Source organism: Dermacentor albipictus, chromosome 4 (genome assembly GCF_038994185.2).
Source record: "Dermacentor albipictus isolate Rhodes 1998 colony chromosome 4, USDA_Dalb.pri_finalv2, whole genome shotgun sequence".
NCBI lineage: Eukaryota > Metazoa > Arthropoda > Arachnida > Ixodida > Ixodidae > Dermacentor > Dermacentor albipictus.
The window spans coordinates 87,786,704-87,801,120 of NC_091824.1; the positions used below are offsets into that span (position 1 = coordinate 87,786,704).

The 14,417-nt window shown below is 44.7% G+C and overlaps 1 protein-coding gene across 2 annotated transcripts in view; it reads right to left on the bottom strand.

The window, feature by feature from the left end:
• LOC135901156 (cell surface glycoprotein MUC18-like) overlaps window positions 1–14,417 on the bottom strand; it is a 273,518-nt gene that overhangs the window by 38,103 nt on the left and 220,998 nt on the right. The window lies entirely within an intron of this gene.

The window sequence follows — 14,417 nt, forward strand, 5'->3', positions numbered from 1 at the left end:
CCTACAATTTCCATGCGTATGTATATTTTGTATGCATGTATGCATAATTATATGGACGCTCCAGGCGCATTTCTGCCGTCGCCGTCGCCGTGCAGTTCCGTATGAGTGAAACCCTGTGAGGTCGAGCCGGCAAACGCGGTTCAATGTCGCGTGCGCAAGTGAGGAACGCGGCCCGGATGCGAGTTCTTTCCTATAGCGCGCGAGGCAGGGAGGTAAGGCGAGGGAGGAGGCCGTCCTTCTCCGGTGGCTGCTAGGGTGCCTCGATATCCTCCTCACTCACCGCTCCGTACAAAGTGGATACAACCACCGCATCTACTACGGAGTTGGACACGCGAATCGCGGATTCCGTAGTAGACGCATTTGGCGGACGCCGTAGGGGTACGTTACCCGCGCTCATGTCTCTTGAAAGCGGTCTGCGACGTGGCCAAAGTGCGCGCCCGCGCGGGTCTCATCTTCATAGTGACCTGCGATGTTTGCAGAGCGCGCGTAGTGCCGGTAGCTTCGTATGCGCTGTGCTTCCGGCGTTTCGTTCTCGTTGAAGCGACAGATGCACGGAGTTCAATTGGCTCATGGTTGCTGCCGCGATTCCTAACTCCAGAATTTTCACAGCAGGATTCCGCGCTCATCGGGCGACATGTATTCATGTTTACTTGTGCGTGTGCGTGCGTGACACCGTGCTGGTTAAATTAGTTAAAACACTTTGACGGGCTAGTTGGTTTTATTTCATAATATATGTGTGAGCGCGACGGAATAAGGACGTAGAAAGAAGCAGATAAACAAAGACAGGGCTGTCTCTGTGTTTCTGTTTCTTTCTGCGTCCTCGCTGAGTCACGCCTACATATTCTATCATTGCTAATCTAGTTAGCAAGCGAACGTTTACAAGATTATATGGCTGATAAAACTGCTATCCTTACTTGATACAGCTATTTACTAATTTGCTATCACAATCGGTGCTTCGCCTTGCGGTCGGAACTGCAAATTATTTTTTATACATCCTCGGTACTTTCTCGAACCACTAAAATTTAAACGCTTTTAACCAAAAACAATCTAATTATAACAAACGTTTAGGGTCAGGATGGCGAGTGAATTGTTTATAAATTGCCTGTGGTGGATAGAATAAATCTAGTCTATGAGCTGGTCTACTCGAAGAGGCGGGCTTCACTTTCACAAAAAATTGGAATGCAAAATCGTATAATTCACGAAAATTCACTACTTAAGTGCATAGCTCATTAACTTGTCTCACATATTGCAGTTTACAAATTCTAGACGAAGATTTCACAAAGCGGGTTCACTTGGATCGAATTCTCTGGATGACACTAGTTTGGAGATAATAATTCTCGGACATTGTGGAAAATGTACTGGCGTTCGAGTTATTTTTGTGCTTCAATGCTCCAAACGACGTTTTAAGAAGCTAAGTGGAACAACTGTGCATTTTTGCCGCAAGTTTTACGGCGCCGATGTCGTAAATGATGTCATTCGCACAATTATTTTCAAGTGGATATGCCTTGAAGTCTCACCCGCTAGAATTTCTACATTGCAATATGGGCCATAAAGCAATTAGTTACAAACCTAATTAGACATTTTTATCAGTAATGTCTGCCTCTTCTAATAGACCAGGTTACGAACCAGAACTATGCTATGTGCCGCAGGCAAGAGTGAAAAAAAAAGGGCTTTGAAAGTTATCACTGGAAAACCCTGTATATGCGCCTAACCTAACCGTGGGAATAAAAGGCATTCCGGCCAAGGTGGTGGATGCGGAACAGCCTTTCAACCGCAGGCCTAACGGAGTACGTCAACTTGGTTGGAAACGGGCAAGTGGCCAATAAGATCTCTTATGCTATCTCAAGGGTGAACCTAGAGGCGATTTCTGTATATAGAAACGAAAGTAGCACCTCAATGCATATTTTAAAAAAAAATTGAAATGTACAAATAATAAGGGAAGGAAGCAATGAAAGTGGGAAGAAGGTCAACTTGCGAGTAGTGGCAGCCAGACCCACCAACTCTGGTTTACAGATTAGACAAATTCTACACAGGATAGCTCCATGCAAAACACGGCCGAATGGTCGTCCTGCTAATAGCCGTACCAAGCCCCTTGCTTGGACAAACGAGAAATTCTACTGGTAGATTTGCCGCAGTCGTCGAAATTCTCTAGCGGGTCCTCGTATTTCACAAATACAAATCTGGCAGCGTATCGGCGCCGGATCACGACTGAAGCGGTCGCACGCAACCGCTCCCAAAAATTGGGTTTTGTTTTCATACGCTGCGTTCCCATGGCTAGTCGTTGTTTCCGAGCGTGTTTTTTGACAGCCTGGGCTCGACGTTAGTGTTGAATTTGCAACAATCCGCATGGTCGCGACCTTCGAGGCGACACCGAATTTCCGCCACGGCGGTCTTATGAACTACTTCGAAGAGCCGATGATACCGTGAACATCAAACTCCTGTTGTCCTTCCTACTCTTTTTAACAGGTCCAAAGTGACGTGCATGACGCCCTTGAAGTTCTGGCGGAATTCGTGCCCCGATGTCTGCGAAAGAGAGATCGCTTCATCGCATAGCGAGTTGATCCGAAATTACCAGTGGAACACGTGAATCCGCTCCAAATCTATGGAACATGGAATACTTGGATCTGAATATTGATCTTTCGCTCCAGACCAAGGAAGCTTGCTCCGGATGTGCCGGTGGAAGTTATCATAAGATATGCGTTGTCATCGTTGTGCTTGCGGCCGGGCTACTTATTTAAATACACCGTTCGAGGCATAAAAAAGTGCTTTACAAAATCTTCATGCGCGTAGAGTAAGTGCAACACACCACTGTGTACTTAGCCCTCCCCCCCCCCCTTTTTTTCTTTAAATCAACGGGTAGTAGCGCAGAACAATAAAATCGAAAATTCAGATGCAAAAATAATTTTTCTGGCACTGCTACAGTGACACAAATAGACAACTGAATATTCTGAGCCGACTAAACTGCTAGAGTGCTCTTTATTCTGCGAAATATATGTGTTTTTTACTTATATTTGCACGAGCGCTCCTCAAACAAACATCGTCTTTGCTGTTCTGCCTGAAGAGCGTCGCGTGCAATGCAAGACCCAAGCATTAAGTCATATTTCTGCCTGTTGTCTAGCCTGGAAGCGTGTTTTTTTGTTGTTTTTTTTTTAGAATAAAAAATTCAGCTTGATCGGCGTGTGTTTTTTGTTTCCGCCATTTCCTTCCCTACCGAATACTCACTTTTAAAACACTTTTTAATAACTTTGTTCTAGATCACGATGCTGTAGAACACGGCAAAATATGTGCACTAGGTCAAGACAGGGTGAATGCTGCCTAGAACTTGCAAGAGGTCTGGAGACTGTGCTATGCGTGACCTGCGAAAGACGTAGCCTGTGCATGACCTGAGGGAACTGACTTCCGTCATTGCTGTTTGCCACGCCGTAGGCACAGGCCTCGTCACTATCGTGAGAGAATAGTCTGACTTGGCACGCAAAGTAAAAATATAACTGGTGTAAGGTCGCTCTGATTGTTCGTGTTCATAAGTGTCATGAATCGGCCGTGTGCTTTGTGTATAGAGAGGGGGTTCACTTCCCCCATGTCAGCGGGGCGACAGTTGCTGTGTTATGAGGGGTCACAGGCACCGCGCAGTGTTGGGTGACGCGTCGCGGCAGGCGCCAGGACGGCGAGTGCCGATTCCAGGAAGTCGGTATTGTGCGCACGGTGTTGGCAGTCCACCGACGGTCACAGAGACCAGCCTTGAAAGGGACCGCTGTACAAGGTATTGTGGGTCTGGCGCCCGAGTGCCTGACTAATTGGAGGCGCCGCCGAGGTTAAGAAGGACTTAGCAACTCTGACCCCGTGCCGCATGCAGTGAGCATGGACCTAATCTTCTACGCGTCCGGAACGCAATCGCCAGCCTTGTTGTTGGGTGCGACTGCCTGTGTGGTGTCGAAGGCCAGCTTACAGTGCACGCTTTAGGAATGCGGTGCACACGTAAAGAGTGCATTCGGACGACGGCGTCTTGGAAACACGCACTCGGAGAACTTTGTCTTGTAGATAATAAATTTGAAGGACAAGGAGGGCCATCCGTCTCCCACATGGCCAAACTTTGAGTACAGCGGCACTACGTGGTGTCGATGCCCCTGCTTCCGAGACATTTGCGGCATAGACGCCGTTGGGATTTGAAACGGTCTAGCGATAACTTGTTCGGGCCTGGCGTGTTTTGCTGAGCCCGTCACTAACTACGGAGAAATGAGAGGGCAACGGAGAAGGAAAAGAGCTTTGTTTTCCAATATGTTTATTTTTAAGAGTAAGCCCATCCCTGTGGGTTGTGGCTTAACAAACGGTTGACTCTGATTGGCAACTGAACCTGTGGGACGGGCCAACGGCCCTACCGCCTTTTTTTCTTTGTATATTTGGGCTATAAAAATCGGGACGACATGCTGTCCCTCAGACTTGGCTGAAATCAGGATTGCTGATAGATCAGTCAGCCTCCGTACTATGTACGTTAAAACGAGTCTGGGCTCTAACAGTCATTGAGACAGTCGAAGAGTGGGACTTTGTTTCTCAATTGTTCAAGTTTGTAATGTATTTGTTTTACCTGCCATGTATATAGAAAAGTTTACGTATAAATATTTCTTGTACATCTGATCTCATCGTTTCCTGCCTGCGTTTGATCAACAACTGCCGATCATCGTCCGAGAAGCTTCAAGTTCCTAAGGTGAAGCGAGGACGGAGAACGAGCGAAACTTTACTACTGGTCTACAGAGAGATGTGATTACATTTGCTATTATAATGATCGACCACAACGAACCATTAAGATGTAATCGAATTTCTAGGAAATGGTACGTAGCTGGTAATGATGCATTTCCCCTAGCGCGCATATTGCAGTTGAAAAAGCATTAAGACACCCATTCCCGCTAAAAAACCGCCTTATGCATTACGGTTCACATAAGAAACTCATGGCGACATTCAGCGGAAGTACAAACAAAAGATTAAAGGTAAGGAACATGTTTGGACTCCTCCTAGCAGCAATACTACCGGGAAAGAGGGGGGGGGGGGTCTATTGTATTAATACGCATCACCAAATGCATTTCTCGTGGAAGGACTAGAACATTAGGCATCGCACGGGAACTCGGCAGCGAAGAACACAACTAAAATGAAACATCGCACCAAGCCAACAAGCCATGCAGATGGGCCGGAAAAACGAAAGAGGAACGAGGGAATAAGCGTTCTGCATTGATAGTGAACATCGTGCTCAGCATAATGAAAAAGAAGTGTACGCCTGAAAAGGTAACGAAGCACTTAGTAGAGGGAGAGTTATAAATAAAAAAAACTCTGAAGAGTACAAATACAAAATTTACTACAGCAAAGTGGCCCAAGAGAAGTGAACCTTGATTACCCTAAACGTCGATTTGCGTGCTCTGAACTCGTCCTTAGGGCAAACGAGAATTTTCGCGGCGAAGTAATGTACCGTGAGCGGGGCCAAAAAGTTATTACGTTTCACACAGCAGTATTCACTCCTTTAATCACTTTCGCATTTCACTGAATTTCACCAGCCGCAGCCATGCATTAGAGGCTCTTTTCGACGATGACCTTTAGGCAAAACGTAACAACGCGTAAGTATTACATAGAAACACATCTGCTTGGCCACATTTTGCCGTCATTCAGAAACTCCTATGTGTGTTTATGGACATGCTTTACGCCTGAAATTGTTTGTTCTCAGTAAGATTTTTTTGTATTGGTTTCTGATGATAATTATAAAACGTTTTCTTTTTTTTGTGGAAGGAATGCGTGCACCACCTTCCATTTAGATAATTGAGCGCGAGTTCATATGATAATATCTATATGCAAAGATAAAGTGCGTCACAAAGGTCATTCAAAGCAACCGAAATGGGCGTGCGAAAGTGGTCCTTAAGCTCTTCGCAATTACCCTGCACTGTTATCGCCATGCGTACCTAACTTTTCTGACTTAACAATATTCTGCGAGCTGGTAAGCTTGAGCACAATTTTCTTCGGTTAAGAATGCGCGTGCTATAGTGACCATGTTTCAATATACTTTCTTACACATTTTCTGATGTAATGCATAACACTCTTCCTATTTATTTCACCTGTTTTTCTGTCTTCCTTTTTCACTCGTGCTCTTTGTGTGCGGTACACTCTTAAACACATGTACACCCTTTGGGTTTTACCTTGCCACACAACAATAATCGTCATCTGGCCTGATCGCGTCTCCTTTCTTCGAAACGCTGCGCTCGCTACTTTCCTGTCGAGAAGGCTCCGTCGTGCTGATAACGCGCATGTCGTTCGTGATTAGGAAGCACAGGGCTCGCAGCGTTTATGAAAGGAAATGCAGACAAGACAGATGACAATTATGGTTGTGTGGCAAGACACGACCCAAAGGGTGTAATTTTGCTTAAGAGTGCATGTATTCATCTACTGTCATATTCGTTTTCCCCTGGGAACACCGTAGCCGGTGTTTTCTTCTTCAAGACGCCCATCTCTTGGTTTCATTTTAGTTACTTTTTTAAATAAACCGGTCTTTCTCTTTCAAACAATATTACCTAAACCTTCGAAATACTAGCGAATATTGACTCCGACAATAATACTAGGCTCATGACGTGCAATGATTGATTTTGTTTGCCTTCTTTTCTGTTTTTAGTCATATGAAATAGGTACACGGGAATCCCACGACAGGCTTTAGTGGGCTCCGTCACTCGTTGTGAGAGATAATTCTAGAATAAAATGCAAAGTAAGCTGGAATACTGTAATTTAAAGCTTCTGGCATCCAATGCAAAACCACTCAGATCATTCTCTTTTCAGTGCGGTTTCCTGGCGGCGGATTTTAATTTTCGTCGTGCACCATTCAAAACAAAGTCGAAGAAACCAACTTAGCCTATTACTATACGTGACCTGTCTGTGGCATTTTTTTCTGTGTTTATCTCTTTTTTATTATTTAAGTGAAGTTTTCTTTGCTTCTTTAGCCCTCTTTACTTAGGTTACAGGGTATTTCCAATTAGGTATTAGAACAAACGGACAACTAGAGTCGGTTGGTATGTACCGATATAGGAATCTTCCAGAGTTTATATACGAATAGACAACTTTGGTCACTCATGCAGTATGCACAACCGAGCGCGTGTCACAGGGTGTATTTACAAATAGATAGCCTGAGTCTCTGGTTATGTGCAACTGCGCATGTGCCACTGGGTATGTTTGCGAATCAACAACTTGGACCACTGGGTTTGTACAACCGGGAATGCGCCACAGTGTATATTTACGAAACGACAACTTGGGACTTGGTGATGTCCGAATGCTGATGTGCCACTGGGTATGTTTGCGAATCCACAACTTGAACCACTGCGTGGTCCTCAATCTCGCGATAAGTGAGTCGTTGCCACGACTCATTACGCGACCTGCGCGATCACGCGAGCTTTGCGCACAAGCTGTGCAGCTGAGGTGGCAGATTTCCTTTTGCGTGACATCATCATGCATCATGGTGCACCCCGGCAGCTCCTCACTGATTGCGGCCGCACCTTCTTGTCCCGAGTAGTTGGAGACCTACTTCGCTTCTGTTCTGCCGAGCCCAAGCTTTCCACCGCCTACCACCTGCAGACAAACGGGCTGACGGAACGGCGCAATCGCGCGTTGAGAGAAATGCTGTCTGTGTACGTTTCTGACGGCCATATTGTTTGGGACAGCACGTTGACCTTCATGACCTTCGACTATAATTCGTCCCGTCACGACAACGCGTACTTTTCACCCTTTCACCTTCTGTTCAGCCACCACCTCTATTTGCCCTTTGACACGCAACTTCCTTCCTCGACGAGCACTCCCAGTGAATATGCTCAAAACGTCTTCACTCGGGCTTGCACGGCACACCAGATTGTCGGCTCCCGCCTCACTGAGTCTATGTCCCCGCAGAAGATCAGTTACGACAGCCGAAACCGGGATGTTTGATTTCCTCTTGGATTCGTTGTCTTCCTATGCACACCATGGCGCCGCGTCAGCTTGTCCGGAAAGCTGCTGCCGTGCTACACAGGGCCCTATATGATATTGCGTCAGCTTGAGTATGTCAGCTATGAGATCGCTCCGCTGGACTCCCGTGTTCCCACGGACGTTGTGCATGTGTCGGGGTTGAAGCCTTACTTTGCCGCGTGTTCACCTCCTTTTAGTTAGCGCCGAGACGGCGCCTTTACAGGCGGGTGTTACGGCACAATCCAGAGTGGTGCCAGTCAGAAGAAGACGATTTGACGTGTAAAGGTAGAATCGTTCTCGACCGCCATCTTGTTTAAGCATCGCTGTCTCTCGTGTAGATGTTGTAAATACATCTTTCTCTAACTTCTTTATATAAGTATTGTAAATACAGCTTTACTTCTGTATATATAACGTAAAAATATATATAGAAAGATGAAACGGCATGCCTAAACTCTATAAATTTACTTCTTCCTGCCGCTGAAAGTCGGTCACCGCAAAATGACGAACAAGTTCGCGTGTGAATATTTTTCTCAAAGCATCGAAGGTACTGTCAACCATGAAAGTTAACGGCGCAGGGGATTCGAGAAAAAAAAATTTCGAGCATTAAAACCGAACCGCGTAATATGGCTTGCGTATTCTAGTAGAAGCTGGAAATGCGAATACCAGGCTGCGTTCCGAGACTGAGGAGGACATTCAGCTTTTTTTGAGATACCACGGTCCGTAAATTTTGTGATCAAGTTAGTGTTCATATGATCCAAAACACCGTATCTCTATACTCCTGGGCATTCCACAAATCCTAAAGCAGAAAAGATCTATTCAGTAATATATTACATGTGCATTGTTCACAAGATGAACTAAACAATGATGAATAAACTTTTCTGCATTCAGACTATTATTATCTAGTACAGGATTATTTATGTATCAGGTTAACGCTCACGATTACTTCTTATTGCTTTGCGCCAATGCTTTATAATATTTGATGGCATCTTGAATGATTACTCATAGTGAGCAATACTTGGAACCACTCTTTTCCGAACACTTTTGCTTTGTTTTCTGGTTTCGACATCATTACCTTAGAGTGAATAATCGATTTGCCGCGCGAAGGTCTTTTGCCTTTATATCCCCATTTTTGCACTAACAGCATCACTGTTCTTCCATACTTGTGCGCATGCCCAATGGAACGAAATGACTTCGACCATGTTTGTCTTATCCACGGATAAAAAAAAGCTTGGAGTTGTGAATCTGAGGGATCTTATGTTAATAAAATGGGGCTTTGTCTGAATGGGTAGAAGAAACAGGGCTGGAATGACTCGTTCTGAGTTGCCTTTGTCTGCTTACAACAATTTCTTTTTGTTTAGCTGACACAGAACACTTTTTTTAGTGTCTTGGAATTATGATTAAACTCGCATAATAATGACCATGCAAACTACCTCGAATATCAGCCTCAGGATAAGCAGGCCCTCTCCTGGAGTTTTCCCTAACATACGACGATGCAGACGCTAATCGATTTTGGTAAGTTTTTTAATGTAATGCGTTTCATGAATACGGAACTTGCTGTATGTAAATTCTTCCATGTAACGTTGCTTTTCACTGGAAGCCAGTGGGAAGCAATCCGGAAGTCGAACTCAAAGGAACCGAGTCATCAAACAAGCCCACACTCCCAATCGAAGCGCTTGCCTCTCAGCGCTTGTCGTTGGGACGATGCGCAAGTGCTGCGTTTCAGTCGAAAGGGAGACGTAGTCTTCACACAGACAAGAAATTGGGAGAGGGCGCAGTAAACACTAAACTACAAAAATCTGAGCTTTCAAACTCCGCATACACAGCCTGGCGCAGCAAACTCTGTGTCGTAGGATAATGAATGCCAGCGTATTGCTGACAGGGCAGTAAGAGCACTGCCGGCGTCTGAGATAAGTAATCAGTCGGAGCTCGTTTTAAAACTGTAGCAATCTCTGAGTAGGACACAAACCAATCCTTTTGATGATTATGTATGGGGAAGGGAAATGATTATGAGGGCACCAGAAGCTGCCACTACATAAAAAATTATTTGGGTTAAATAGATTGTGAAGGCATCACTTTTCTAAAAGTTCTTTCAATGCTCTTGTCTTTTATTTTCTTTAGCTATCAAAGCAAACTCTGTGTACACTTTCCGAGTTTGGGAGTACGATAAAGCACCATGATTTAGCCGGCTGCGCTAGAGAAGACCTTTGCCAAAGCGCCAATTTACGGGTTCTCGTCTTGCTTCACTTCGTGCCCCTAATATGTCTTAGCAATGCTTTTGTATCTGCCGCTGAACGAGACGGCATCAGAGGAAAAGGCCGCTCACGTGGAATGTAGTTTTATAATGTGTCCCCTATAGCGTCGTATTCAAGGAGAGATATATATGTTTCCAAGTCATCGCTCGATGAAAGACGTACCTTCATGTATTGGAATTGTCTCGAACATTGTCGCACATATTATAGCGATGGAAGCTTGTCTAATCAGACTGCGTGCAGGACGCGAGTAGTGATGTACGCCTGCCTTATACAACGCGTCCGAGGACCAGCCATTCCGCTCGAATGAATGTACGGCGAGTAACGTATAAAAATGGCCGGTGCATTTGGTCCGTAGATCGTATTACGGGGGCCGACAAAGGTGCTAGCCGCTATCGTTGTTCTTCGAGTATTTGTTTTTATGGGCACAAGCTCATTCAATAACAAGTTAGTTTCATGGTTTCCAGTAGTACCACTTTCCAGTTTTTAACCATCACTTCTGTGTTACAATATCCATTACACAAAATAATAATACATCTCGAGGTCTGTACACTGCTCTTCACTGAAACATACATTGCACAGCGGGAAACATGAGGTTACCTAGAAAGTGGTCGCTACTTCCCTGAACAATACGAAATAATGCTATGCTAACCTCACAGACAGAACACGGATCTCTGTGCCTGTGATCAAGGCTCTAAAAGCGAAGGGGTAGAAAACTGCTAATTGCAAGAAAAGATGGCCTTAGTATAAAGTGGAATACCATTGTAATATGTAGTTTGTAATGAGAAAACCAGCCTTATCCCCTCCGAATGAATCCAAAATAAGTCTCCGAAAAATTCACGGACATTTCTGATGCTAAATAATGCGAAAGTGGAGCGCACCTCTATATAAGTGCTTTCATTTCGCAGTATGTTAACTGGCGCCGACAGTTTGTCACGTGCGGCGCGTTGCACACGGAGCAAAGTGCGACGCGACAACCTCACCAACCAACTCGTAGCCATTGTCGCCGCACCACGCTCTCCTTCTCACGCTTTCGCCACACCCTCGTCTTCCGCTCTCCGCCTCATGGTTCCGCTGCACCCTTCTCCTCCACTTTCCTCCTCGCGTCTTTCATCCCCCGCAGCGCTCCGCGTTCACTCTTTCATCTTTCGCTGTGCTCGTTCGCTCAGTTAGCCGACGTTCGCCGCAAGAACGGGCGCCCAACAGCTGCGCTCTAAAATAAGGGCGGGCTGCTTCAGGAAACTCTTTTGCGATCGGGATGCTATTAGCATGATTACTTGGGAACTGCACGGACAAGCTGGATATGACCCGAAGGAGACTGTTCATTTTTGTAGATGCGTCAAACCTTTCTCTTTCTTTCCGTTTCTAAGCAATCTCTCGAGCATGTACCAATTACTTCAGTTTCCTGCCATTTCGGGATAGCATTTGACCTTCTATAAATTAAATAAGAAATTTTAATTTCATAAGGGCAATTTTAAGCATAAACACAGGAGGTCGGTTTAGGTCGAATCCGACCTATGCACTAATATCACGAATCGCCAGTTGTGCTCAGTAGTCGATGACGTAAAATCATTTGAGCTGAAAGCATCTAAGGCTTGAGGGCAAAAACAGTAATCCCTTGATTGGTCCACACCCCATCTGGCAGGTTTCGCAATGTCCGTCAAGCTGGCTGCCCTAATAAAACCCGATAAGGCCAATCTCAAAGCGCCTGTTACTGATAATATGGCCCGCGGAGTTGCTGCTATGCCTGTCACTGAGGCGCTAATCATGTGGCCAGGATGCCGATCTATTGCTTAGGTTAGGAGAATGGGCTGCTGCACTTGGAGCGAATGAGCACCATTTCCTGGAAAGGGCATTGCGTGAATGGCTCTTAAGACAATGTTTGGCACGGTATCTTTTCTTGTTTTATTTTTTGGCAGCATTCCTTTGTCTTGTGCAATACAGAGAAGGAGAAGGTACTCTGTCAACTGCAGTGGGCTTAAACAGGTGTTACCTGAGTAAGCCAAATTGCAGTTTTGTCCACTCGGAGTAGATAGGTGCCGTGATTTCTTTCCGGTCGGTTTAGCCGCAGCCACCGGACTGCCTCACCTTCAGTCCTGTTCTGGACGTAAATCAACATCCTCTGCATGCGGCTATGCTGCCCACGTTAATTACATTGCACACCTGCTTGCAAAAGAGCTTGTAATATATAAGCCATTGTTGACTTTAAGCAATACGTGTTATGACGCCTTGTTTCTCATGTGAACAAGGCGCTTCTCATGTCAAGAGAAGCAGAGGAAAAGGCAACAAAACATTGCCAAGACAAAGTCTTGATTTCTTCCTCTTCATGCTCATTGAGCAAATCAGGGGAACTGCGAAAATTAGATATTGTAAGAGCGGTGCTATTGTGACCTGGAAATGCTCATCGGAGACAAAAATAAAATAGCAAGGACAAAGCGGGGGCTGCAAGTGTTTTTTGCTTTGAAAGTAGCACAAATATCCCGCTCAGCGTTCGTTTTATCATTTTGTAGCTTGTTTATATTTTACGCACGCTCTACGATTTCGATGAAACCATACCGACCATTGCCTTCAAAGAAAACCGCAAAATCAAATTAGTTAGCAAGTCTCGACCCCGAAATGAAAAGAAACTATGGCACGACAGATTACGTTGTACTTGCTTCTCTTTCTTCCAGTTTTTTTCACGGCAGGTATTCCCAAATCAGCTCTTTACTGAGGAACTATTTTTGAAGTATATCATGAACTGCCTCGTTCGTGCTGTATTCACTAAAACCTAATGAATGGCTTCTCACAACATGCGCAGCTCGATGCTCGAAAATAGGGCGGAAAATGGAACAGTGGCGTCGACTTACAACTCAAAAGAAACCTCGGCAACACACGCAAATTTTTGCACGTTATTAGCTGCTTATTTGAGAGCATTCTGAAATAATATTTCGAACAACGAACATGTTCTATTAACCTTTTCAGGCGCCTATTACGTCTGTCAATGCAAAACTTCATTTTACCACATTTCTCACATCTTCAGGATCATAAAAAGCGTACAGTTCCAGGATTCAATAACAATTTTCAATTCCTTATTCAGTTTTCTCAAGTTTTGTATATATATATATATATATATATATATATATATATATATATATATATATATATATATATTCGCTATTGTCATAACTCTTTTATGCTCGAGTTAACTCGCTAATAAATTGAAAATATAATTTCTTATTCAGACATAGTAGTGTACACCACATTCGCATTAGAAAACTACATCACTTGTGCTGTGCAGCTATCATATTCACTCGAAATATTAACGGAAGGTATCCGGCCTCAAAAACAGCGTTTACCTTAGCACCCGCGCGAAGTTCGAGCGCTTACGGGTGGTAACCAAATTAAGTGAAAGCGTTGAACAATGTGTTTAAGTGCCGAAACTTAAATGCACGACGCCAGCTGAGTCGACGAGTGCCTGCAGATAGCAAAGCAGAAGCAGCTGCGGCCTGGACTAGTGCGGCTTATCATTGGCGATGTTAACTGAAAGCTAGGACGAGCATAGCTAGTGATTGTTGGTTAAAGGGTTAAGAACAATACCGGGCACAACTCGTTACCACACTATCCAGCAGAAGATAATAATGGCCTTAAACTACCTTCACTTCACAGAATTTTATTCAGAATGCGCGAAACTTGCGGTACATGTTTCTATACAAGTCGTTTCAGGGAATGCATCAAGGATGAACCAGAGAAAAAATATTGCCTATACGAATTTACCTTTTGCAATCTAATCAGACACTCCTTCCAATCGTCATGACCGCCTGGGGGCGCGCAGTAACAATTTGCGCAATGGTAAGTGCCAATTAGCCGGTAAATTCAACACCGGCGCTTGCAGCCATTTGCTTGTTTGGGCAAAGCACTGTCATTGGGAGAATAAACATCATGATCACCCCACATGCGAAATCATCAAAGCTTGCCTGAGGGATGCACACTATGCGTAAGCGCATCCATCTTTCTATCGCCGAAAAACCTGTCGTTTCTGAGAGAGTGCGGAAACGCGGTATAAGCGATAACAAGCCGTGCTTTCATTTGGTATTAAACCGGTGCTTATGTTCTCGCATCTTTGTTTGCCATTCGTTTCTGTTTCACAGCACGTAAATATCTCCCGTTATCAAATATTATTCGCCGTTAAAAGACCGCGCTTGTGTGTTGTTTGGTTTTCTCCTCGTCATG